The following is a 25,329-nucleotide window of genomic DNA, read 5'->3' on the forward strand; positions in this document are numbered from 1 at the left end:
GTGTCCTAGCTCCAGAAGAGAGAAAGAGTAAATTATTTTCTGTCCTTTTCTTGTTCTATCTGGACCCCCAACTGATTGGATGGTGCCTGCCAGATCTTCCCCACTCGGTACACTGACTCACAGCCCAGTCTCCTCTGAAACACAACCTCACACACCCTCAAGTAATGCCTTACCAGAAGTAATGCCTTACCATTTCTCTAGGTATTCCTTAATCCAGTTGACACCTAAAGTTAATTGCCACATAGCAAAGGGGAATTAGGGCTTGGGGGACTGGTGCAGAGGCTGGCATTCTGGCTACTACTTTTGCTGTGAGTAATAAAGTTCTATGATCCAGGGGTTTTTCAGTTTCTTTCAGCACCCATGCAACTGTGGCAGGATAATTGTTAGCTTGAAAATAGGATACAATCCCAGACCCTTCGAAGTTTTTGATAGTGTGGCTTCAAGAAGAGAACCTGTGGAGGCACACATTCTCATTTATAATTGAGAGTTCTTTCTCTTGACTCCATAGGTAAGCAACGTACATCCTATTCACACTACCCCAGAATTCTGTCTTTCTGAGACCTAGTGATCTAGTAATAGATATCTGTTTATGTACCTCTATATATACACCCACATATGAGTGTGTATATATATATTTACCTCTATATATGTGTATGTATATAATTATGTGTACATATATAACATGTTATAGACCATATATATATTCTTAATCATGACCATGTATATGTATATACATATAATTATATATATACACATATATATGTAAATATAAACACACATGCATATATACACCTTTACATATGTGTGTGTATAGAGGTATATATATGTGTGTATATATAAGCATATGTACATTTATATATGTGTATATATATTAATATATGTACGTGTATATATAAATATATGTGTGTATACGATATATATATATTTTAAACTTTTAAAAAAGTTCTTAAAACAGACTTTTAAACTTACAAGTAACAATATTGACGACTCTTAAATTTTCAGCTACGTTTCTTTTCATGATTGAGTCAACATATAGAATATCATATTTACCAGAAGGATAACCCTCTGTCTCCCATAAAACAAAAAAGGTTTGTTAGCTTTGTTTTTGATCAAGAATTCAACCCCAAATACATTACAAAAATTAGTTAAAAAATAAAAGTCAATATGTAAAATTTAGGGACTTCAATTTATTAGCAATTATTAGCAAGATTATTCTCTAAGCCCCATAGAAACGCAGTTTAGGAGGAAATGCAAATATGGCATATACTATATCCTTAATTACATCTGCAAAATCCCTTTTGTCATGTAAGATAACATTTACAAGTTGGGAGGATTAGGGCATGGATAACTTTCAGGGGTCATTATTTTGCTTACCACAGTCCCTCCCTTTGGCCCCCAAAGATTAATATTCATACAACATGCAAAATACATTTACCACACCTAAAGGTCTCTAGAAGTCTCAACCCAATGTAGCGTCAACTTAAGTCCAAAATCTCATCTACATATTATCAACTCAGAAGTTGCAAATCTCATTATCTAAATATTCTAAGTTCAGTCCAGGGGAGGTTCTGGATACAGTTCATTCTGAGGCACAATTTCTTTCAATATGAACCTGTGAAAAAGTTATTGGCTCCCAAAATACAATGATGGGCAGGTATAGGATAGCTATTACAGACATCTAGGTTAAATGAAAGAAAAATGGAAGGAAAAAAGAAGGAGTTACCAGTCTCAAGTAATTTAGCAATGTACCTGGGCACACTGCATGAGGTTTCAAGGCTTGAGAGTAATTTTCTGTGGTTCATGCCTCTGCTCTCTAGAATCATAACTCTGCACTCTGGGATCACAGCTCCACCCTCTGCGTTCTTGATTCTCTCTTAGAGATAGGTGTATTGGTTAATTTCCTCATATTTGTGTATTTCCCAAATTTCCGTTTATTTCTTTGTAATTTCATTGCATTATGGTTGTGTAACATGCATACAGATATTCCTCTGTTACTACCTTCTTTGTGTTACATAGATATTTTCTTGTGTTCCATTTTACTTTATTTTTGTTTCTCTTACTATATTATCTTCACTTTCTTAATTGTCACCCTGGGGTTCAAAATTAACCTCTTAATTTAAAGCAATCTCTTTTGGAGTAACGTGAGCTTTGTTTTAATAGTATATAAAAACTGTTTTGCTGCATAGCTACATTCTCTTTTTCCTCTTTTGTGCTCTTATTATCATACAAATTACATCTTTATACATTTGTATCCATCATCACAGTGTTCTTATTGTTTTATACAGTTTTAGTTGAGGTAGAAGAATTACAAATGAAAATACATTTTGTACTGACTTTACATTTACCTATGTAGTTATCTTTACTCATACTTTTTATTGCTTTGCATGTATTCTAGTTACTGTCTAATGTTCTTTAATTTCAGACTAAAAGATTCTGTTTAGTGTTTCTTATAGTGCAGGGCTGCTAGTAACTAATTCAGTTTTTGCCTATCTGGGAACATATTTCCTTCTTAATTTTAGCTTTGCTGGACATAGAATTCTTGGTTGACAGTCTAATAGTCTAGTATTTTATAACTGCTATTAAGTTTTCCTAGTTAACATTTTCAGTAATTATTATAATTTTCAGTTCCAGAATTTCTACTTAGTTATTTTTTATATTCTTTCTTTCTTTCTCTTTCTTTCTTTCTTTCTTTCTTTCTTTCTTTCTTTCTTTCTTTCTTTCTTTCTTTCTTTCTTTCTTTCTTTCTTTCCTTCCTTCTTTCTTTCTTTCTTTTTTGATGGAGTCTCACTCTGTCACCCAGGCTGGAGTGCAAGGGCATGATCTCAGCTCACTGCAACCTCTGCCTCCTGGGTTCAAGTGATTCTCCTGCCTCAGCCTCCCAGGTAGCTAGAACTACAGGTGCATGCTATCACCCCTGGCTAGTTTTTGTATTTTTAGTAGAGATGGGGTTTCACTGTGTTGGCCAGGCTGATCTCAAACTCCTGACCTTGTGATCCACCCACCTCATCCTACAAAAGTGCTGGGATTACAGGCATGAGCCACTGCACCCAGCCTAATCTGTATTTCTTTAATGATATACTATATTTGGTAAGATAGAATTCTCACACCTTCTTTCAATTTTTCTTAACACATGAATTAAAAAAAAATTAGCCACATTCTTATAGCTGTTTTAAAGACTTTGTTTAGTAAGTCCAAAATCTGAACTTCCTCAGGTACCTTTTTTTTCTTTATATGCATCATCCTTTCCCATTGTTTTTGCACATCTCATAAATTTTTGTTGAAAACTGAACATTTTAAGTAATATAGCAAGAAATCCAATTTTCCCACCTTCCCACCACCTTCTGTGAGGTTTTTTGTTTGTGTGTGTTTGTTTAGTGACTGTTTTTTTCTTGAATTTCCTGGACTGAACCTGTATACTCTGTATTCTTTTTGAATCCACTGATGCTTGGTGTGTTCAGTTAGCTTAACTGATCAGCTAATGAATGCAATCAATAAGTCTCCCAGGCTTTGCAGAGGAGTTCTCCTCTCTCCCCCCGCCCTCTTTCTCCGTGTGTGTGTGTATGTGTGTGCGTATGTGTGTCGGGGCATGCCTTCAATGCTTTCACAGGCAGCTCACAGGTCCGCCTTAGCTTTCACTTCCTGCTTGCACAGCGCCTCATGGTCAGTCAGAGATGAGAGAGAAGGACCTTCTTAGATCTTTCCTGAGTATGTAAACAGTCTTCCACATGCGCCTGGCCGGCTCTCCAAATTTCCAGATATGGGGCCTTTAAAAGCACTCTATGGATGTTTCATTTCCCAGGTTTTTATTTTATGTGTTTTGGTCACCTTCTTGTTAGTTCCAACTGGAATTACTGCCTCAGGCAACTGTACTATTAAACAGTTACTGCTAATTGTTTTCTACAAATGCTTGAGCAGAGTGAGCTCTGAGTCAGGACAAAACAAAGATAAACCCTAAGAATGAGGCTTTTCAGGGAGATAGCAGAGAGGTCAAATAGAGACAGTTCTCTGGGGATGAGGCTTCTGGAGAGCTGCAATCCCATTCTGCTCTATCCAGGGCCCATTAGGCTGCTGGTTTTCATAGCTATTATGGTTGTGAGGCTATTAGTTTCCATAGTTGCCTCAGAGCTGGAAAGAGGAGGATGGAACTAAACCAAATTAAAACACCATAGCACTTGCTGTTCTTACTGAGATTCAGTTGTTTTTTTGGAATAATGCTCTTAACGTTGTTGCAAGGCGTTGGTTAATTTTCAGGGTTCTGAAAATTTCAGGGTTCTGAAAAAAGTCAATCATTTTTGCAAGTGTTCTTTTGCTTTAATGGAAGAATGAATTTTCAGAGGTTTTTACTCTGCCATTTCACCTTTTCAGAAGTACTATTTTTTATTTATTTATTTATTTTTTTTGGCCTTACTGAGCTCTATTCATCATTTGGGACACAGGTTAGATGTCAATTCTACTAGGACATTTCCATGCTCTTAAGATTTGTGTCTCTCCTATATCTCCTAAAATGCCTTGTGGTTTACACACTGCATTTTAAATTACCTTTTTCTTATCTCTGTGCTCTAAACTCCTAGATGCAGGGATCATGTTCTGCTCACTCTTATCCCCAGTACCTAGGAAAATGCCTGGGACGTTGGACACTACTATTGTTGAATGAATGAATTCCTTTGACATATTTTTAAAATGCTGTAGCTTAAATAACCAATTAAATATCTAACATATAGTTTTGCTTGTCTCATTTAAAATTTTAAGTCTTTGGGTTATTTGGGTCATATTTTATATATTTATAGACTGAAGGTGTTCTTGACAACAAGATGGACATTTGCCTGTCTTTGCAGGTTTCATAAGCAATTCACTTGATTCTAAGAATTTTCAATTTTTTTTCTTTCTTCTATTCTCTCCTTATGCCTATCTTGACAAAAGAATTACCAAGATCAGACATAAAAGGATGAAGTAAACTAAAAATAGTCTTAGTAGTGTTTTTGGAATAGGAAATGGAAAATCATTCTCTTTTCCCTTGGTGATGAAGGGGTGGTGTTTATGGGCTGATTACACGAAGATGAGTTTCATGTTTTCTTTCTTTTTTAAAAAAATTCTAGCACCCGCAGCAGGGTTCCTTCACCAGAAATCCTTGATTGAGGAGCTAAAGGCAATGAGAAATAAGTGTGGCTGCTAATTAGACACTTTGAGTGAGCAGAAGGGGAAAATGAGCCATATAGAACAGCAGGGACTGCCCATACTCTTGATATCTCACAATTCAAGATTTTAAACTGTAGAGACAATAGACATACCGTTGTTCTCTCTGGACATTTTTGATTTGGGAGTCTTGTCAGCCCAATGAAAATATTGGATAAATCAAGTAAAAAATGAGTCATTAAGACAATACTCCATTCTTTTATTTTTGTGAAGGACTTATTTTTATTTTTTAAATTAAACTTTTTTTAAACAATTTTATTGATACAAAATAGAAGCACATAATTTCAGAGTCATGTGATAATTTAATACAATCACATAATTTGTAAAGACCAAATCAGTGTAATTGGGATATCATCATATTAAGTATTTGTCTCCTCTCTTCTAGCAGTTTTGAAATATACAATAGATTATTGTAAACTATGGTCCCCCTACTCTCTATCAAACACTAGGTCTTATTTCTCCTATCAGACTGTGTATTTGTATCCATCAACACCCCATTCTTCAGCGAGCATTCCAAACAGTATTGTCAAAATACCTGGATGTTGAGTCTGGTATGTCTAATATGTTCTTCTATGTTATACATAACAAATTCATAAGAGTATGATATTGATATTTTAGTTAACTGCTTTCTTTCTTTTTCATGCTTTTATTAAATTAACTGAAACAGTAGCTGACTATTAACAGCCTAAGAGCACAGTAACATTGTGGTTCAGCCTCATACAATTCCTTAGAATTCGGCCCTGTGACCCATCTGGTGATCTTTGTTCTGCATCACTCTGCTCAGTAAGCCTATTTGTGTAACTGATGCACTTAAATTTCTCACATTTGTAACATTGCCTCAGCACAGAAGATTAGTAATCAAGTCAAAGACTAGAAGGTAAAACTACATGTATATTTTCTTCTGTGAGTCATCCATCCAGTAAATAACCCATAAAACTAGAAGAGAAGCACACAACAAATACAGTAAGCTTGAAACAAAGGTTTCGAATACAGGGTGTCAAACATTTCATACAATTCAAAGAGCAGCCATTTCTTCAGATTTTTTAAAAACATGCCTGATGAACCCTCAGATGCTTTAACTGCTTCCTTTTTTACTTGTTTTTGATATATTGTCAAAAGGCTTAGCATATTAGTTACATTGGCAGAATTTTCAGAAATAGTGACTGGTTTCTTTTTACTTGCCTCACAAATTAACAATAATAATTAGAACTTAACTTTCTCTTATGTTGATATAATGTATCCTGATTTGTAGGATTTTACTATTAGGCAAATTTATATAATCATGTTAGGAAACTTAATTTCTAAATCATCCCTTTTTTCCCCTTAGTATTGATTGATGAGTTTTCAAGTAACGTATTTGCTCACTTAGGGGCACACCTATTCTTGGTCTAGTAACGTCATTGTTCAGACTTGTCCTAGATTTTGTGCTGGATTCAGACATACTGCCTGAAAACAAAACAAAACAAAACAAAAAAACCCTAAAAAATGCAAATCTACTTGTAAAGCTTCCCACATCTTGGATATGAGGAAAACAAATTATCATTTCAAATAAATTTTTAGTTCAATTTTCAATCTAGTGGAACAATGTTCCTTTGTGTTCCAGCAGTAGCTTGGCATGCATATTAGCTGAACAGAATAGCAGGAAAATACAGGGGAAAATTCTACTGCTTTTTAGTTCATGAGAACAAATGAAGAAAGCTCTGTCCCCACATATTCTATCTCAGCTGTCAAAGTTAGAGACTGTGTGTTGACCCACCATTTGCAAAAGAAAGTAGGTTTTAGCTGAAACAATGCAATCCTCAAGATCACACCACGATTAGAGGCTTTCAATTTTATGTTATCTATCCCCTGTGTGAATGTGTCTGTCCACCAGAGTCCTGCACTGCTATTCGGGCAGCACCATCTTCTCCGTTAGTCCTGAGTGCCACACGCATAGGATGTGCCGTTGCTAAATGGTAATCTGGAATTCACAAAATGCTGACGGAGACAGTAAACTGATAGTCACTGATGTAACTTTCAAAGAACTGCTCTATGAAATCATGAAGTGGAACCATGGAGGCTAATTAAACTCTTCTCAAACTTTCTGGTTGAGCTATTAATTCCAGTCAGAAGTTAGCTATACTTCCTATTAAAAGGTGATCCAGAAACTGAAGACATTTCCCTTCAGTTCTGTTCTTCAAGATAAAGGAGCTGAAAATGCCTTCCAAATAGTGACGCATCACCCATAAAGATGGCCCTTAAACTTGAGATCAGGACAAAACATATCTAACTCAACGGCATCATTCATACCCCACCTCTTCCATTAACTATGTGGTCGTCTATAATTAAAACAACACCAACACCACACAAAACTTCCCCAAGAGAGAACTCATCATCCAGAATTTAATTCACTTCCATAAGATAGATTCCCATCTTCACAGCATGTTATCTATTTCATAAAAACTGGGGCATGTATATTCTCTTCATTAACATGTTTAAGAATTAAAGTGAGGTTTTAGTGTTTTATTTATTATTATCTTTAAAAGTTGCAAGCATTAATATTGTATTGCATAGTTTCTACTTTTAGTCATGGATTTATTAAATACAAGGCTTATACAAGTAAATTTCTCTATTTTTATAACCATCAATTACATTATGTGACCAAGTCTTCTGATCTTATAAACAGGCTATGGGCATTATAACTTTTTAACAATTGATTTTTTTCAATATTGAAATGAGACTGTGAAACATTGACAGTTAGATGAGTCTCCAGAATTTCAAAACAAGGATATGGATTCTTAAAGCCTAGAAGAATTTACACAGCTCCCTCAGTAACTTAATTTAAAGGCAGCACATGAAACTCAGGAGGAGAAAAAGAATTCAATGTGTGGAAAGGAAAAGTGAGATAAGATGAAAGGATAATCCAACTTTCAGATGGTCCAAGGCAAACAATTTTAGACAAAGAATGTTTCATTTAAAAACTATGAAATCTCAGCCACGAGGGAGAATTGTTGAAGGAGGAAATAAACATTAAATTAAACAGAATGAGAAAGGCTATAGAACTGAAGGGGCTCTAGAAACATTGGTGGGTGGGGCACAATTGGGAGAAACACATTTCCTGCCCCGTGCTCGGATTTCCTGTTGCATCTTTCCCTTCCCACTGGTCTTTTCTTTCTTTCTCCACCTGCTTGCTCTCTCCCTGTCTCCCTCTCCCACCCCCTCTTCTCTCTTTCTCTCCCTTTCTTTCTTCCCTTTACCTGACATGGCTTTGCTTAGGGAAAATTGGAGTGCCAAGTATATACTAAGTTTGTAATGGAACGAAAACGGGACTTGAAATAAGAATAATGGTGTTTAGTTCCAGCTCTGCAGCTTACAAGCTATGTGACCTTAGATAGGTCCCTCAACCTCTATGAGTTTCAGTTTTCCCTGCTGCTGTATCTACTGTTCAGGAATGTCGTGAAGCACAACATAATGATACATGTTAGAGTGTTTCATTAACCGTAAATGAGAATTATCATACAATGATTTCAGGTCACATAAGCCTTTGTGTTATCAAATTGTAAGGTCAGGGAGAAGGGCCAAAGCATTCCAAGAGGCAGCCCCTGGAGACCCAGCCACAGGAGTGGCTCATATTCCCAGATTCATCCTCCCTTAGGATTCCAGTCTACATATTCAGCCAATTTTAGCTTCCACATTTCTCTTACAACATCCCACATTGTCCTAAAGTGCTGACATTCCTGGTATGTCCATAACTGGGTTCTCTTATAGCAGATTATACCTTTCTAAAATTAGACAATACTAGGCATACAATAGTATTGATTTCTGTTCCTTTTTTAAGTTCCTAACTTGTTATAGTCTGCTTATGCCATTTTAAAGAGGAAAAATGCCACTATTTTTGATGTTCCTGACTTATTTGGAAATACATTCATTTTTATTTTGTTCAATGAAAGAAAATATATACTTTTTATTTCTTGTTACTAATTAACTGAATTATTATATGCTTGCAGGCATTTTGCAGTGCAGAATTAGGATGTCTAGGAACAGTTTCAAAGACAAAGAAAATAGAAAGAGCTAAAAAATCCTGTGCTGCTTTTGACCTGGGTTACCATAACAGAACGAATGTATGCTGCTGAGGCTTAAAACACCTCAGCTTTCAACACTCATAAAATTCCAATATCACAGGGTGCTGCAACTTGCATGCACGGAGCAGTCAAGGGGTTAAGCAAGCTTTCTATTTTATGGGCCTTTAAATCCTAAGTGATGTTCTGTGTTGCACATTACGAGGGCAGCCATGAAAGGGCATATATAACATTTTTTTTTTTTTATTCTTCACATCACCTGAGTAAGATTTTGAAAGCTTGGTAACATCCCAGGAGCAAGAAAAGCATAAAAGCATTCACCAGACACAGAAGGTAGACTAGATGCATTAAGATTAGTCACCACTTAAAAGAATATATGTGCGTGCGCACACACACGTACATGTGCACACAAAAAGGAAACAATTTCAGAAAGGTTTCAGCTTTGCTTTTATAAGAAAGATATGTGAGCTCTAGAACACTTGAAAGAGGTTTTTTTATATCAGGCTTTCTGTATAACTTGGGAATGTTATCAAATATGAAAATATCTATTTAAGTTATATTTCTAAAGATACGGTGGAATCATTGTTTCTTGGTTCATATCAATTTTTGAACCGAGAATTCAAAAATTCTTGGCCGTATATGAGTCATCCTTATGGTTTTGCTTTAAAATAAAGTTTTACATTTCCAACCTTGCTAAATGTTAAATTCCTTGAGCTACATTATTTCCTGAGCTTTCTGGATTTACATTTTATAACTGATTTTTTTGTAATTCATATTAATGTATAATTACTGAAGCAATAATCTATAAAAATATATTCACATTATGCATTTGAAAGCATTCACTTTAGGGGCTGAACAATTATAATAGGATACAGATGTTGGGGAATGAAATTTATACAAATATCTGTGTATAATCGAAAGCTTCTCCTTTTTTGTTTTGTAAAAGTAAATCAGCAATGGAGTGTGCCAAAATGCTTAAAGCTTAACAATAGCAAAAATTCATCATCTTTTAAATGTAAGATAGTATACACACACATTAGAAATACACATGTACAACATTTCTTCATAATTAGAAACAATTTTAAGTTGGACCTATAGCTAATGAAAAAAATTGTGGTGTTGGTTGTTCTATATTAGATATAACTAAAACACACTATTTTAATTAAGTGTTTCAAGTTATCTTCCCTTATTGGGCAGGGAAGATGCAGAATAATATTGCTTCAGAATCAAATTTGTGAAAATTGAATACAAAAATAATCAGGCTGTGAAATAAGAATCATAATAGTGCAGAGCTTTTAAGACTATAATTAAGAATAAAATAATCATTGCAAATTACTTAGCGTAGTACTTAGTATAAAACATGCACCTTATAAAGTTGGCTATTTTCATTATTAGTTATTATTGATTTACCTATTAGTTAAATGAGGATAATATCTATCTCTCAGTGGTTTCAGTAGGATTCAGGAGCATATGTAATATGCTTCTCCTGCATCTATTTAAATGATTACATTTTTTCACCTTTAATATGTTAATGTGGTGTATTACATTAATAGATTTGCTAATTTTAACCCTTCTTTCATGGTATAAATTCAGTTTAGGTATGTTGCATTATTCTTTAATATACTGGTAGATTCAGTTTGATTGTATTTTGTTTAGAGCCTTTGCAACTGTATTTATGAATGAAACTAGCCTTTAATTTTTCTTTCTTGTTTGTTTCTTTTGGTATTGTAGTATTTAATAAAATATATTGGGAAGTTTTTCATTTTTCTATTTCATGGAACAGATTATTTAAAAAAGGAATGAGTTGTTTTTTGATTTTATAGTAGAAGAGTTTCAACTATTCAACTTCATTATATAACTTTTTAGACTTTTAAATTTCCTCTTGAGAGCTTCGCTAAATTATGTTTTTCCAGGAATTTGCCAAGTTTTCATTAATTTTCAAAAGTATTGGCATAAATCTGTAAAAAAAAAAAAGGTGGACATAATAAAATGCACACCTCAGGGTATTTTATGCCATGAGGATTAAATGAAGTGATAAATATATAAAGGACTTAGAACAAGCCTAAAGCTTATCAAATATTCAATAAATGTTAGGTATTATTATCAGTACTATTGCCTTTTAAATCTCTGCTCTGTCTGTAGTTATATTCTGTCCTTCATTCCTAATATTAATTTGTCCCATCTTTCCTTGTTTGAGCTTATTGGAGCTTTCTTGATTTTTATCAGTCTTTTCAAAAACCCACTTTTATTTTGGAATTGTTGATTTCTTCTACTGCATTTTCTTTTCTTTTTCTAGTTCATTAATTTTTGCTTTTATTTTTTAAAGGTTTTTATTTATACTTCTTTGCTTCTCCCATCCCTGATGTTTCTATCTTCTTATATAATATGCTTAGCTCATTAAATTTTAGCTTTTGTCTTTTCTAAAGGTATGTTTTTGTGGATACATGTTTCCCGTTAAGAACTTCATTAGTTACAACCAACTACATTTTCTCCATTTTATTAAGGACAAAACCACGTGGTAAAGTAAATAAAATGCACTCATATTAAGCAAACAGTTCAAAGAATATATATATACACACACTTATATATATATACACACACATACACACACACTATATATATATATATATATACACATGTGTGTATATATACACACAAAGAATATATGTATACACACACACACACACACAAGCTTTATTCATGATAGAAAAATAATTCTTGAAAGAACCAAATGTCCACTAACATCAGAATGGATAAAGTATAGTATACTGATACCAGTAAAAAGGAATGATTCTTTTACACACACAATAAGGATAAATATGACAAATATTGTTTGGGGTTAAAAAGACGGATATGAGACTATACACTATATCATCATATATGAAGGATACTCTGTTTATAGTTGAATGTACCCAGATCAAGGTATGAAACATTTCAAGCACCCAGAAATCTCCTCCATATCTGAATCCAGTCAATAACATTCTACTGAGAGAACCCTTATACTGACTTCTATCACCATAGATTAGTTCTTGCTTTTTCTTTACTTTTTAATGTAACCATACAGTATATAGTCTCTTGTATTTGTCTTTTTAGCCCCAAACAATATTTGTGATATTTATCCTTATTGTGTGTGTAAGAGATTCATTCATTTTTACTGCTGTCAGTATACCACAGTATACCATACTTTATCCATTCTAATGTTAGTGAACATTTGGTTCTTTCCAGGATTATTTGTCTATCATGAATAAAGCTGGTGATAAACTCTTGTACATGTCTTTTAATAGACAAATTCACCCCACAAACTTTGCTATATAGTATTTTCATTGTAATTCAGATTTCAGTGTTTTTAAATGTGCATTCGAATTGTTTAAACACATGAGTTATTTGTATGTGTGTCTATACACACATATATATTTATATACTTGCATTTATATATTTATACAATATACATATTTACATTTACAAACATATTTTATTCCTGTTTTTGGTTATCTGCTTTGTTCATTTCAAATCTAATTGCATTGGGAACAGAAAACATAATCTGAATAATATGAATTTCTTAAAATCTGTGGAGACTTACTTTATGATCAGTTGATGTAAATGGCTAAAGTATGCCTGAAAAGAATGTGTATTCTCCATTTGTTTAAGTATACTGTTTGTCATATATCCTTTACATCAAGTTTGTTTTTTATATCATTCAAATCTTTTATATTTGTTTCAACTTAATGACAATGAGAGATGTATATTAAAATCTCACACTGGGCCAGGCGTGGTGGCTCACACCTGTAATCCCAGCACTTTGGGAGGCTGAGGCTGGTGGATCACCTGAGGTCAGGAGTTCGAGACCAGCCTGGTCAACATGGTAAAACCCTGTCTCTACCAAAAATACAAAAATTAGCTGGGTGTGGTGGCGGGCGCCTGTAATTCCAGCTACTCGGGAGGCTGAGGCAGGAGAATCGCTTGAACCTAGGAGACAGCAGTTGCAGTGAGCCAAGATCGTGCCACTGCACTCCAACCTGGGGCACAAGAGCAAGACTTCGTCTCAAAAACAAACAAACAAACAAACAACCAAAAAACTCACAGTGATGATGACTTTTTCTATTTCTCCGAATTGTGTTAATTTCTGCTTTATATAATTTGAAACTCTTCTACTAGGCTTCTACAAATTTGAAATGATTATATCTTTGATGAATTCAACTTTTACTTAAACCTCTGTGTTTCTATGTCCTCATCTGTGAAATGGAAATAAAATGTATTTCATCAAGTTTTAAGAGGATTGAAATAGTTAATGTTTGTAAAACTTACAATCTTGTCTGAGTGTTATACATCTTTGGTGAATAAGTCTTCATCTTTCTATATCTCTAGTAATACTTTCTTCTTTGAAGTCTGTTTTTAATATTACATTATAAACATGATTTCTTTTGTTAGTATTTACCTGGTGGAAAATTTTCCATCTTTATACCTTCACCTTTGCTGTGTCTTAATGTTTTAAGTGTGCACCTGATAATGGGATAGAGCTAGAGATCTATGTCTATGTCTGTGTTTGTATCTCTACATATCTCTCTACCTTTTTGAGTCTAACAATCAATGTCCCTTTATATCAGTTATAAGAACTATATTTACATTCACTTCCAGGATTTTATTTTGTGTTTTACAACTGCCATTTACTTTCTTTTCTCTCCTTCTTCACTTTTTGTGATTAATCAGCTTCATGTAATCAATCATATTATTACTCTTCACTTATTTCAATTTCTACTATTTTTTTTAAATTTATTTATTATTATGGTTAATCACATTTTTAAAGTGTGAGAGAAAAAACTGTTAATTTAGATTGTAAAACTCCCTCTAAAGACCAAGATGGAAATAAAAAGAAGTTTAGACAACAGAACAAAGCATTGTTGGAATTTTATAATCCATACCCAGCCTACCAAAATCTAAAGTTAATCTGAATAGTTTTACCAATCTCCAGAGAAATATATGGAGCTCAAAATGCTTTTTCTCTCACCTCACTATTAATATAGGATAATAAAAGGATACTTGTTCAGTAGAGAACTGCATATTGTTTCGAATAACTCTACAAATTAGGCTGAATCTATATTTAAGTTTACATACATGTTTACAAATCTATTTGCTCATCATTTTTGTGTGTGTGTATCATCCCTTTCTTCTGGAAACATATTCCTACTTCCTTTAGAAGTTCTGAGGGTGAACACATTTTTATTTTGTCATCTAAACTTATTTTTATTTCCATCTGGGTCTTTAGGGGTAGTTTTACAATCTTAAGTAGACAGTTTTGTTTTTTTTTCTCACACACTTTAAAAATATTATTCTATTTGCTTATGGCATTCACAATTTCTGTTTAAAAATGGGATAATTGTCATAATCTTACATGGGATCTGTTTTTCTCTTTGACTACTCTTAAGATCTTTTCTTTGTGTTTTTTCTTCCATTTTACTGATGTGACCAGGTTGGGTTTGTCTTTTATTTATCCTACTTGGTTTCTATTGTGCTTAATGCATAATACATGTTATGTCTCTCACCAATTACAGAAAATTCTCAGCTATTTTTAAAATATTGCCTTTCCTCCATTTCTTTGTTCTTTTTCTGTAATTCTGAGTAAGCATGTTTTAGACCCTCTCATTCTTTGCTCTATGACTTTTAACCTTTCTTTTTCATTTTCCATTTTAATTGTTTCTTTGGGCTGCTATATACTTAGTAATTCCTTCAGCTCTATCTTCCAGTTCACTAATTATCTCTTCAGCAAAATCTAACGTAGTTTAATATTTTAATTTCATTTTTTATATTCATATAACATAAATTATACATTTCATTGTATTATTATATTTTCATGTTTTATTTTCATTTATATTATAATGTTTCCATTTTGCTATGTTATCATTTATGTATCTGTTTTACTTCTAAACATTTTATTAAGTTATTTTTCAAACTCACTGGTTTGAAATGGATAATCTCTTCTTTGTTATATTTTAAATTATATCTTATATTTTTTTGTGTGTAGAGCAGAGACAGGCAGTTTCTGGTGAAAAGTGGAAAACCTGCTAGACAAATTATAAAAGAACCATAACACTTATATCTTATACTTCTTAAAACATTATGTATGTGTTTTTTTGTTCTGTGTCTGTTAAGTCCTCTATCTAATATCTTTTCAGGTTTGATTCTTCTGTTATTTCTCCTGGTTCTTGCTTATGTGCCATTGTCATTCATGTATATTATATGACTTGTTTGTTTGTTTGTTTTTAAATAAACCTTTTTAATTAGACCTTTATTCATGGGAATTACTTAAGGCTTGCCTTGGGGATGCATTCCCTCTAAGAGGTTTTGTATTTGTTCTTGCAAGGTCTCTGGGGCATCTCTAGCCCTGGATCATTTTTAACTACTTTTTTGACTCTAGATTTTAAAAATATCATTAGCCAGAGAAAGCTGGCTAATGGGAGGTCAATGGACCAACTTGGAGATGCAGAGGATTAAAAGACGGATTGTTAGGTCCATATCAACACCCTAGCTACGTCATATTCAACTCATTTGCCAAAACCATGGGGATTTTATTTTATTTTTTTACCACAACAGTTGTTGTAACATTATCCAGAAATTTTCAAGCTCTGTCTTCTTTTCTTCTTTCTTACCATTCCCAACATCAAACTGTACCCTAAGAGAGCACAACATCAGAATATTGTAGAAAATAATCTAGTGAAATGTTTAGGGCTACTTTCCTCATAGTTCTAGGAAATCTCCTTCATCATCCCAAATTGTTAGCATACTCTCTCTTCTTCCAATGCTTATACTACTTCTTGCTCATATCATTAATAATGCATTCCTCCAGCACTACTGGATTAATATATATCATATAGGTAGCTATATGTGTGTGTGTGTATATATGTATGCATATTCTTTCTTTATAGCTAATCTATAATGTCTGATAGTCAATGATCATGTCTCTGTAATTGTATATACTTCATCATTTTATACATTATTCCAGATAATTCAGGCATTTAGGAAGAGTTTGCTGATTGATTGGTAGTCCATCTCTGCCAAACCTAGGATCACTCTGTGAGCATCTACATTAATACTTACATTACTTTGCATGGTTCATAGGTGATACTGTTTGGTTACCCAAATCTCATCTTGAATTCCCACATGTTGTGGGAGCTACCCAGTGGGAGGTAATTGAATCATGGGGGCTGGTTTTTCCCATGCTGTTCTTGCGATAGTGAATAAATCTCATGAGATCTGATGGTTTTATAAGCTCTCTCTTTGCTGACTGCTATCCATTAAGACGTGACTTGCTCCTCCTTGCCTTCCGCCATAATCGTGAGAACTCCACAGCCATGTGGAACTATGAGTCCATTAAAACCTCTTTTTTCTTTCCCAGACTTGGATATGTCTTTATCAGCAGCATGAAAATGGACTAATACAATATGCTTGTCTTGCTAATTTGATCTTTCTTCTTGCAGGCTGTCTCTGCTTCTTCCCTGTTCCAGCCCTAATCTACTAACTCTATCTTTGACTTCACCCTTTTCAGAACAATAAGGTCTTCTGGGTAGCACATATCTCAGTCATTGTGCCTTGGATTCAGGCAGGTGAACCAATGCTTTTCTTTTAACACAAAATCATTAAAAGAAAAGAGAAAGGACCTTCATAAAACCAGGCACCAACCTGGATTGCCAGGAACTTGTTTTCCTTTCTATTCCTACAGCCTTGTGATATTACTGAACTCTCAACTGCATGTTTTACACTTTGGCAAATTCAAGGATCTATCCTGTCCCTAAGACTAGGGGACCCATATATGTCCTAAGCGTATATGGAGCTCTAAACAGTACTCTACTGGCATAGCATCAACAGCTCTCTCATATCATGCTGCTTTGCTTCCTGATTTTAGCAAACGAAAGTGTCCTTTTTTTTTCTTCTCATGCCTGTGTCCCTGATTTAGCTCATTGATGGCTTGGTACTTCTCATTTCTCTCAGTGTGGTTCTTGTCCATATGGAGGCTTGCTGTTGATTCTCCCTGATGTTGCCTATCTTCCTTGTCTCCTACTTTTGATGGGAGCTTGGCTCCCCGCTGATAGTTTGCTCCATACCTGCAAATACATCTGTTCTCTAAATTTACTTGTCACTGTGCCTCCCATAGATTTCAAATAGGTTGCTACCTATTAAAGGCCACTTATCCCCAAACTGATTCCTAACACTTTTAAAATAGTTAAGGAAATACAGACAAATGATACCTACTTTGCTCCTAAACTTTGAGTTGACAGAGTCAATATACCTATGCTTTGGGCAGCAGAGATGAACATACTTGGCAATGGGTAATCTGACTGTGTTACAGGTATGGTTAGAATCAGAAACATCAACTTTTAGGGAACATATATTTTAGATACATAATAGTGTCATTAAACAAATATCAAATAATGCCCTCACATCTCCATAAGCCTACCATACTTCTGTGGTGTTAACTTAGTTTATTTGCCTAAATTGTTTGTAGGACACAATAAGCTGTGCCGTATAATAAAAGTTATAATAATGCCACTAGAATTGATTTTCATGCAGGATTAAGATTGGTCAATAAGTCACTATAACCATATTTTAATCCTCAGATTGCTAAAGAAAGTCATCCTGGAAACATCACCTCTGAATTCTTACTGTTTAAAAGGATGGAATCAGTGCAGAGAGAACAAAAATGGATAGAAATATATTTTCTACACATAGTATTTGGCAGGAGTGGAGAACAATCAATATGAAACCTCTAGTTTAATACTTACTATTACACATACAAACACAATACCAAACTTTTTAGCAGCAAAGAAACATATTAAAATCAATATTACGCACAAATATGTATTGCGCCAAAGAAAATGTCAGATGAAAAATCTGTGGAGATCAATATTAGGGACCAAAAATTTCACATATTTTCTCTATGATGCGGCTGCTAAATAAAGAAATTTGTATTAGTGACATTGACAATGTGCAAGACTTTCTCATTAAAGAAACTCCAGCTTAATAAGTACATGTTACAGTATTGGATTTTTTCCAACCCTCTCCCCTCCTTTTTTGGCATTTACTCATGTAGGAGATTATGATACATCTGTCGAATATGACGTGTGTTATTTCCAGCCTGCATGTAGGAATAGGAAAAGCTAAGTCTGCAGCGGTGGCAGCCTTGATAGAAGGAAGGTGGCAGCCTTCAGTATGTGTATATATTGGTGACATTTCTAGTGTGCCACTGAGGAAAACAAAAGAGAAACATAATTTTACCCTACAGGATTTATTTTCTTCTCCATAATAAAATTAATATTTTCCCCTAATGTCCTCAGACGTGTTACCTAGACTCCCTATCTCCTAACCAGAAGTAGCCTCGTATGTCTGAACACAAACCTTGTTAGATAATAAATTCATCTCAGATATGTTTATTTCTGATTGAATCTCCATCAGAGAACAATTTTGCATTGAGATATGTTTCTAAATTTTAGCAAAGTTTTGTATATCACTATTTAGAGTGACTCCCAACATCTTTCTGCATGATGATGATTAGGCTCATGAAGTAGGCACTCTATTATCTATTGTTCCCTGCTCTGTTGCTCCGGCAAAACATTGACATCAATCATCAATGTCATGTTGATAACTCCTTTATGTAATTACCCATCTTTCTAGAAGGTCTGAAGAGGTATCTGTACTACTTATTAGCCACAAGATCAAGACAGGTCATTCAACCTCTTTGGCCGTGTTCCCTAATTTGGAACATGCACATAATATCTGACCTGCATGCTTCATGGGGTACAATGATCAAATAAAATGATAGTCGGAAAAGTGGTTTTTAAAACTGTGAAGCCCTGTGCAAACATGAAAGTGTCTTTCAACATGGTACCCACAGACATGGAAATACGTGAGTATAACTCTGCCATTGGTGGCCTGAAGCAACAATGAGAATGCTGCATCAAGGTCCAGATTCTGTCTAGCAACAGTGAGGTTTAAGCCTCAGTGCAGACAGCTGGCCAGGATGAGTTTTATCATTGTTAGATCGGTCTTATTATTTCAGTGTATTTTGTGAGTTCTTGACCTCACGTGCCTGAAAACTGCCCTTGCAGGGGAGTTGTTAAAAAGATGCTCTGGCTTTTTCACTCTCAGAATTGTACGATGAATGAATCCAGCATAGCCAGTTCTAACCTATCAAGAAATAAATTTGCTATCATTTAAATATGCAAAATTAGAAAAAAAGTCTTCCTTAAACACATTTTCAAATCATGCTGAAAGAGATTTATAATTTGACAAGGATGTGTGAATCTGGGTTCTGATGTTCAGAAGTAGAAATAAAGCAATTTGCAGCCCACGTTGTAAAAACTAGAGCTTCGCATCCCCCATTGGAAAACTGTCCTTTGTCTTTCCCTATCACCATAATTAACTAGTTCCTATTCATTAAACAATGAAACAGACAATTAAATAGTAATAATAGTGCTTTAATAATGAAGGTATTGTTATCTGCATAGAATGTGGAAAGGGAGATCACTTTAGCTGCATTTAAAACATTTGCTTCTCTGCTTTTTAAATACAGAAGAAAAAAGTGTTCATAATTTCAGAGCCTCTAACAGGAAAAAGGACAGAATCTATACCCTCAGACAGCCATTTTTGATAAACGGGAGTCACATGTATTGATGGAGTAAGCATTGATTAAGACACGTGAATTTGTAAGACACATTCTTAGTATTTTTTCAGGACGCATCTTCAATAGTCCTAAGAACCATCAGCAAGTATTTTTAGACACAAGGATGCATGGTGAAGATGAAAGTCCTGTGCATGATGACTTTCAGAGTTTGTTAAGCACCATGATACTTGGGTTAAATCACTTCAAACTACTCTAACTTGCATTTTCTTTTTTTCTTTGAGTTGAGTATGATTTTGATACTAGAGTTGGCTCTACTATCACTATTTTATGCTTTGATACAACTGAATAAATTATGTCTTCAGTTATACAAAAACCAGCTGAATCTCCAAAATATGTTTTGTTCCTTTACCTGCTAACAATTCTCCACGTCTGGGACTTTATTTCTCAGGAAAGAACTTCAGATATAAACTACTGTCTCTCTTACCACAGTTACCTTTCACCTAGTAAAATCTTAGCATGGGGACAGCTTTGGCAATTAGAAACGAAAGCTTTGGCAATTGGAAAGGAAAGCTTTCTATTTTATAATTAAATAAAAACTTGGTGTTTGTAAGATCAGCTGAGAGAAAGGAAGAATAGACTCAAAGTCAGGCAAGTAAGTTTATTGAACCTGCTGGCTGCTTCACTACAGACAGAGGAGGCAGCCCTGAACTTACAAAATGAGGGATTTATATGGGGGAGACAGACTTTGGCGTTGTTTGCTGGTTAATTCTGCCATATATCACCTTGTGACGTTTACGGTGTGGGGGGGGTGTAGGGAAAGTTTGTTTATGCTTCCTGCGACCTCCCGCTGTGCGGTTTGGGATGGTTTGTAATTGGGATTTGCTCATGGCAGCAAGGTCTGATAAGTGAAGTCTGCTGGCTCCACCGTGGCGCCTAGATAAGGGCTTAGAAATGTAAAAAGACTTGGGGGAAGGGGAGGGGTGGCACGGAGATGTTTGGGGGGGGGGTGTCTGTAGTACCAAGAAGGTTTCTGGGGCTGTTTGTCCCTAACAGTGTTTATTAAATGTTACCTATTCAGCTACAAAGGAGGTAATATTGTATGACCATTACCTCTAGATCTGAATCTATGCTTTGCCTCTGAGAAGCTCTGTGACCTTGAGGAAGTAATCCTCGGAGTCTCTTTTCTCCATCCATAAAATGGGGCTACCTTACCGGCTTTGAAAATTACATATAAAACACTCAGCATGGATCCAGGCTTAGTGTATCCTTACTAACCTTACTAACCTCACTTGTTCTCATCATTCCAAATCTCATGGACTTTGTTTTCTATATCGGTAGGCTCCTCGGTGCAACAAACTAGTGAATCCTCCCAGAAGACATAAAGGATCAGTTATTGTTGTTTCATTTTGTTTTTCCCTTGATTACATCCACTTTCGCGTTTCAATATTTCAGAAAATAATGCCATTTCTCCCACACAATCCAAACGGTCTCCAAGGCACTTAACAGGAACTAACCTGGAGTCATGTGATTCATCTGCCTGAGAATTGGCTCTAGAGTCCAGGTGTCTGGACTTCTAGGCTTGCTATTTCCAAAGCATCCCTTCTCCTTAGGAAAGGAGCAGAAGGCATCCCTTTTTCTCCGTTCCTAAACTGAAAGGCATTGATTTATTTTTAACAGTTAGACATTAAACAATTGTTGAAGGTTAAAAATGCAACCACAGATGCCCTTGGGAGTTCATTCCATCTGAGATTTCTCTAAAGGTAGTAATGACACTGTCTTCAGCCTCCTTAGACTTTACTAATCCACAATAAGTTGGCGGCAGAATATCAGTTGGCAAATAGTTAAAGACCTGAACTATGACAAATTTCGATGTAAACCTAAATATCAGAAAAATCTAACCTGGATGTGTGAAATTTTAATTTACAAGGTCCACTGCAAGAAAGGTACAATCGCACTGTGCGCTCAGTGTATACTCAGAACTCTGGATTATATTTTTTACCCTTTGAGTACCCAGTGTGTCTGTCTTTAGACAGCCCTTCAGGCTAATGCTGGATGAGAAGCTCTTCTATAACCCTAAGTAAATAGATCATCTTCTGTCTTTTTAATTTAGAAAATAATGTTTCTTCGTAAGTCTGTGTCAAGTTCTTGAATCAGCCTCACTTTCTTATGGCAAGGAGTAGAACGAACCCAAGAAAACACACCAGCTGTGACCGCAGTATTTTATGAAGAAACCTTTCCGGCTGAAAGGTGAAGGACACTTGTACCTGACAGTATCCATCCCGATTCCTCACTAGGTCAAATAAATACACTGATCTTTAAAGAGCACCGTGATCATTGGAAGTGCAAAAATTTACTTTGGACTCTTTTCTGAGTCCTATCAATGAAGGACTGTTTTAATCAATTTAATAATGAATTTTTTTTGCCAAGGTCATATTGTATTTCATTAATTCACTCTCTAGTATCTTCCTTTGTTAATTAGTAAGCTCAAGAAATCAGAAAGAATTAATATCCTTGCCTGTATTCTAAGTGATTTTCAATGTTATATATTCATAGTTACTCAATTTTATTTTCAACCTATACTCCAGAGTTCACATAAATACCATTTGGCATTTGATTAAAACCTCATCATTATTTCAGTTTATTAGAACAAATGTTTTTTGACTACCTACTTTAAGGCCATTTTCAGGGAAGATTCCTTCATGAAAAATATATCAGCTGCTTGATTCTCTACTCAGTGAAGACAGACTACCTTTTAAGGAAAGTAGAATAAAAATTCTATTTTTCTACGGCAGATTCTGTGCCAGATGCCTTATATACGTTTTCTTATTTAATTATCCCAGTAAGTTATGTGCTAGGCATGACTATATCCATTTTACAGGTATGAAAACTGAGGTGAGGAAGGTAAAATAACTTGCTGAGGATTGTATAGCTGGGGAGTGGCAGGAATGAGGTTGAAGTCGCTCTGACTTGCTATCACATATTGCTCCTGACTACACATAGTCACGCAGACACAGGGTTTTCTCATAATCCAAGAAAGATGGTCACTCATGCCATAAGAGAGCAGCAAATCAGTTATCATGACATTTCCAAGGAGGGGAAGATTGCTTATAACTCCAAATAATCAGGGAAATGTCACCGAAGTGGTGGCATTTAGTCGGAATCTTGAAGGACAGGTGGGTTTGGGTCAAGTGGGAATAAACGGCACTCCTGGCGAATGGGGTAGGTTAGGCAAGGAAAAGGCATTGGGGAAAGGGAGAAGACAAGTCTGGGAAAAGCGAATAGTCAAATTTGTGGGGAGCAGGGAGCATATGAAAGAAAGTAGAAGGAGATGAGTATGAAAAAGTAGGGCAGGAGACATTGTTGGGTGCCTTCCACACCTGCCTACAGGATTTGTACTTAATGGAGAGCTCTAGAAAGTTTTCAAATAGGAGAATGGCATGATTGCAGCTGTGTTTTAGGCAGCTTAATCCAGGAATGCTGTGATGGACAGAAGGGACCAGCTCAGTTAAGAACCAAAAAAGTAGAGCTGGGAAGGTGGGGAGTGAAACGTGCCTTCAATATTCTTGCATCTCAGTGACTATTAGAATTAGGTGATAGCCAATGGCAACAACAGCAGGACAGAATCTTGTGTTTATATTATGTTGATCTTATTTTATGTGTGTTTAATTCATGGGGTAGAAGATACGTTTATTTGTTTTGTTAGAAGTTGAAATTGGGGTGCTCATGAGATGTCCAAGTGGAGATATCCCAGAGCAGGGAAAACATTCCATAAAGAACTTAGAGGAAAAGTAGAACTGGAGAGGCAGATATGGAAATCGCCTGCCTCAATGCAGTTACAGACAAGAGGAATGATGAGAAGCCCGAGGGAGAAAGTCTAGAGCAGAGTATCAAGGTAGAGGTTTAAAGAATAAATTTAAGGAATGCTTCACTTTGGGAGTGGGAGAAAGAAAGTCACATGGAGAAAGAGAGGAAGAAAGGAAGAAGTGACGAATGCCGTTCATGAGCACCTTCTGCGGAACAGAGCCAGAGCTGAATGCCTTATATCTCATAAATGCAGCAAGCCTCCAAACCAGGTGTGAACCTCAGTTTGCAGATCAGAAAACCGAGGCTCAGAGAAGTTAACTTATCAAAATCTGACAACTGTATGGTAGTGATGGAGCCAGAATTGGAATCTGATGTTCTGATTCAGAAGCCTGTGCTTTTTTTCTGAGTCACAGGTTGTCAAACTTTCTATAAAGGGCACAATAGTAAACATTAATATTTTAGGCTTTAAGAGCTGTGTGGTCTTAGACGCATCTACTTAATTCTTCTCTTGCGGTGCACAAAGAATCACAGACCATAGTAAATGGGTGTGGCTGAGTCCAATAAAACTAAATCTGTGCTCACTGAAATATGATTCTATATCATTTTCCTGAGTCACAAAACATTACCTTGTTTTGATCTTTTTCCAACCACTTAAAAATGTAAAAGCCATCCTTCGCTTGCAGGGAGTGCAAAAACAGGCGGCAGGCTGGATTTGACCTGTGGGCTGCAAAATGTCAGAAGAGGTGGGTGGGCAAAAAGTCAGAAATGTATCGAACCACAGAAGTTTATAGTTCCGGACTGGGCATGGTAGCTCGTGCCTGTAATCCCAGCACTTTCGGAGGCTGAGGCTGGTGGATCACTTGACGTCAGGAGTTTGAGACCAGTGTGGCCAACACAGCGAAACCCTGTCCCTACTAAAAATACAAAAATGTGCTGGGCATGGAGTGGGTGCCTGTAATCTCAGCTACTTGGTGGCTGAGGCAAGATAATCACTTGAACCTGGTAGGCAGAGATTGCAGTGAGCTGAGATCACACCACTGCACTTCGGCCTGGGCAACAGAGTGAGTGAGATTCTGTCTCAAAAATAAAATAAAGTAAAAAGTTTTCAGGTCTGTACCATGATTGTTGGTTGAATCTTTATCTCATCATTTGTAGTGACACAGATTATATTTTAATGTCTTTGTCCTGTTTACGTCCTTGAACCTATAAGAACAAACCTGTTTAATTGTAAACTCACTTCTTAGAGCTTGGAGAACTTAGCAATCCTCTTGGAAATGGGGAAGGGGGTTCCTCAGGCATAACTTAGTCAACCTCATTTTCTCATTTCCTTCAGCATATTTTCCTCTCCGTTTTGTAATCCGTGTGGTTAAGACTGACCTACACTTCAAGCCTTTTCTGTGGGTACATCAGTTCCATTTTAACTCTGATTCCTATATTGAAATAATTCTGCTTCTTAAGGATGAGACAATCTACCTTCTCCCGTAGTAATGAACCTCCAACATGAGAAGCAAAACAAAGATCATTCTCTTCCCATTCTTCACTGAAAATTACTATTTCAGGTTTTGTTCTTGTTTGAAAACCAAGTATGAGAATTTTTGTACATTCCGCCTGTTCTCTTCTTCATGTAATTACATTTTTATTTGTTTGAATGCCAATTCTTGT

The 25,329-nt window shown here is 35.4% G+C and overlaps 1 non-coding gene across 1 annotated transcript; it reads right to left on the reverse strand.

Moving 5' to 3' along the window:
- Positions 1 to 15,277: 15,277 nt before the first annotated feature.
- On the reverse strand, positions 15,278 to 15,341 carry LOC114677856 (U7 small nuclear RNA). The gene has a single exon (XR_003729286.1). It is a non-coding gene; the product is annotated as a U7 small nuclear RNA (small nuclear RNA).
- Positions 15,342 to 25,329: the final 9,988 nt, after the last annotated feature.

The sequence above is a fragment of the Macaca mulatta genome, chromosome 4 (genome assembly GCF_049350105.2).
Source record: "Macaca mulatta isolate MMU2019108-1 chromosome 4, T2T-MMU8v2.0, whole genome shotgun sequence".
NCBI lineage: Eukaryota > Metazoa > Chordata > Mammalia > Primates > Cercopithecidae > Macaca > Macaca mulatta.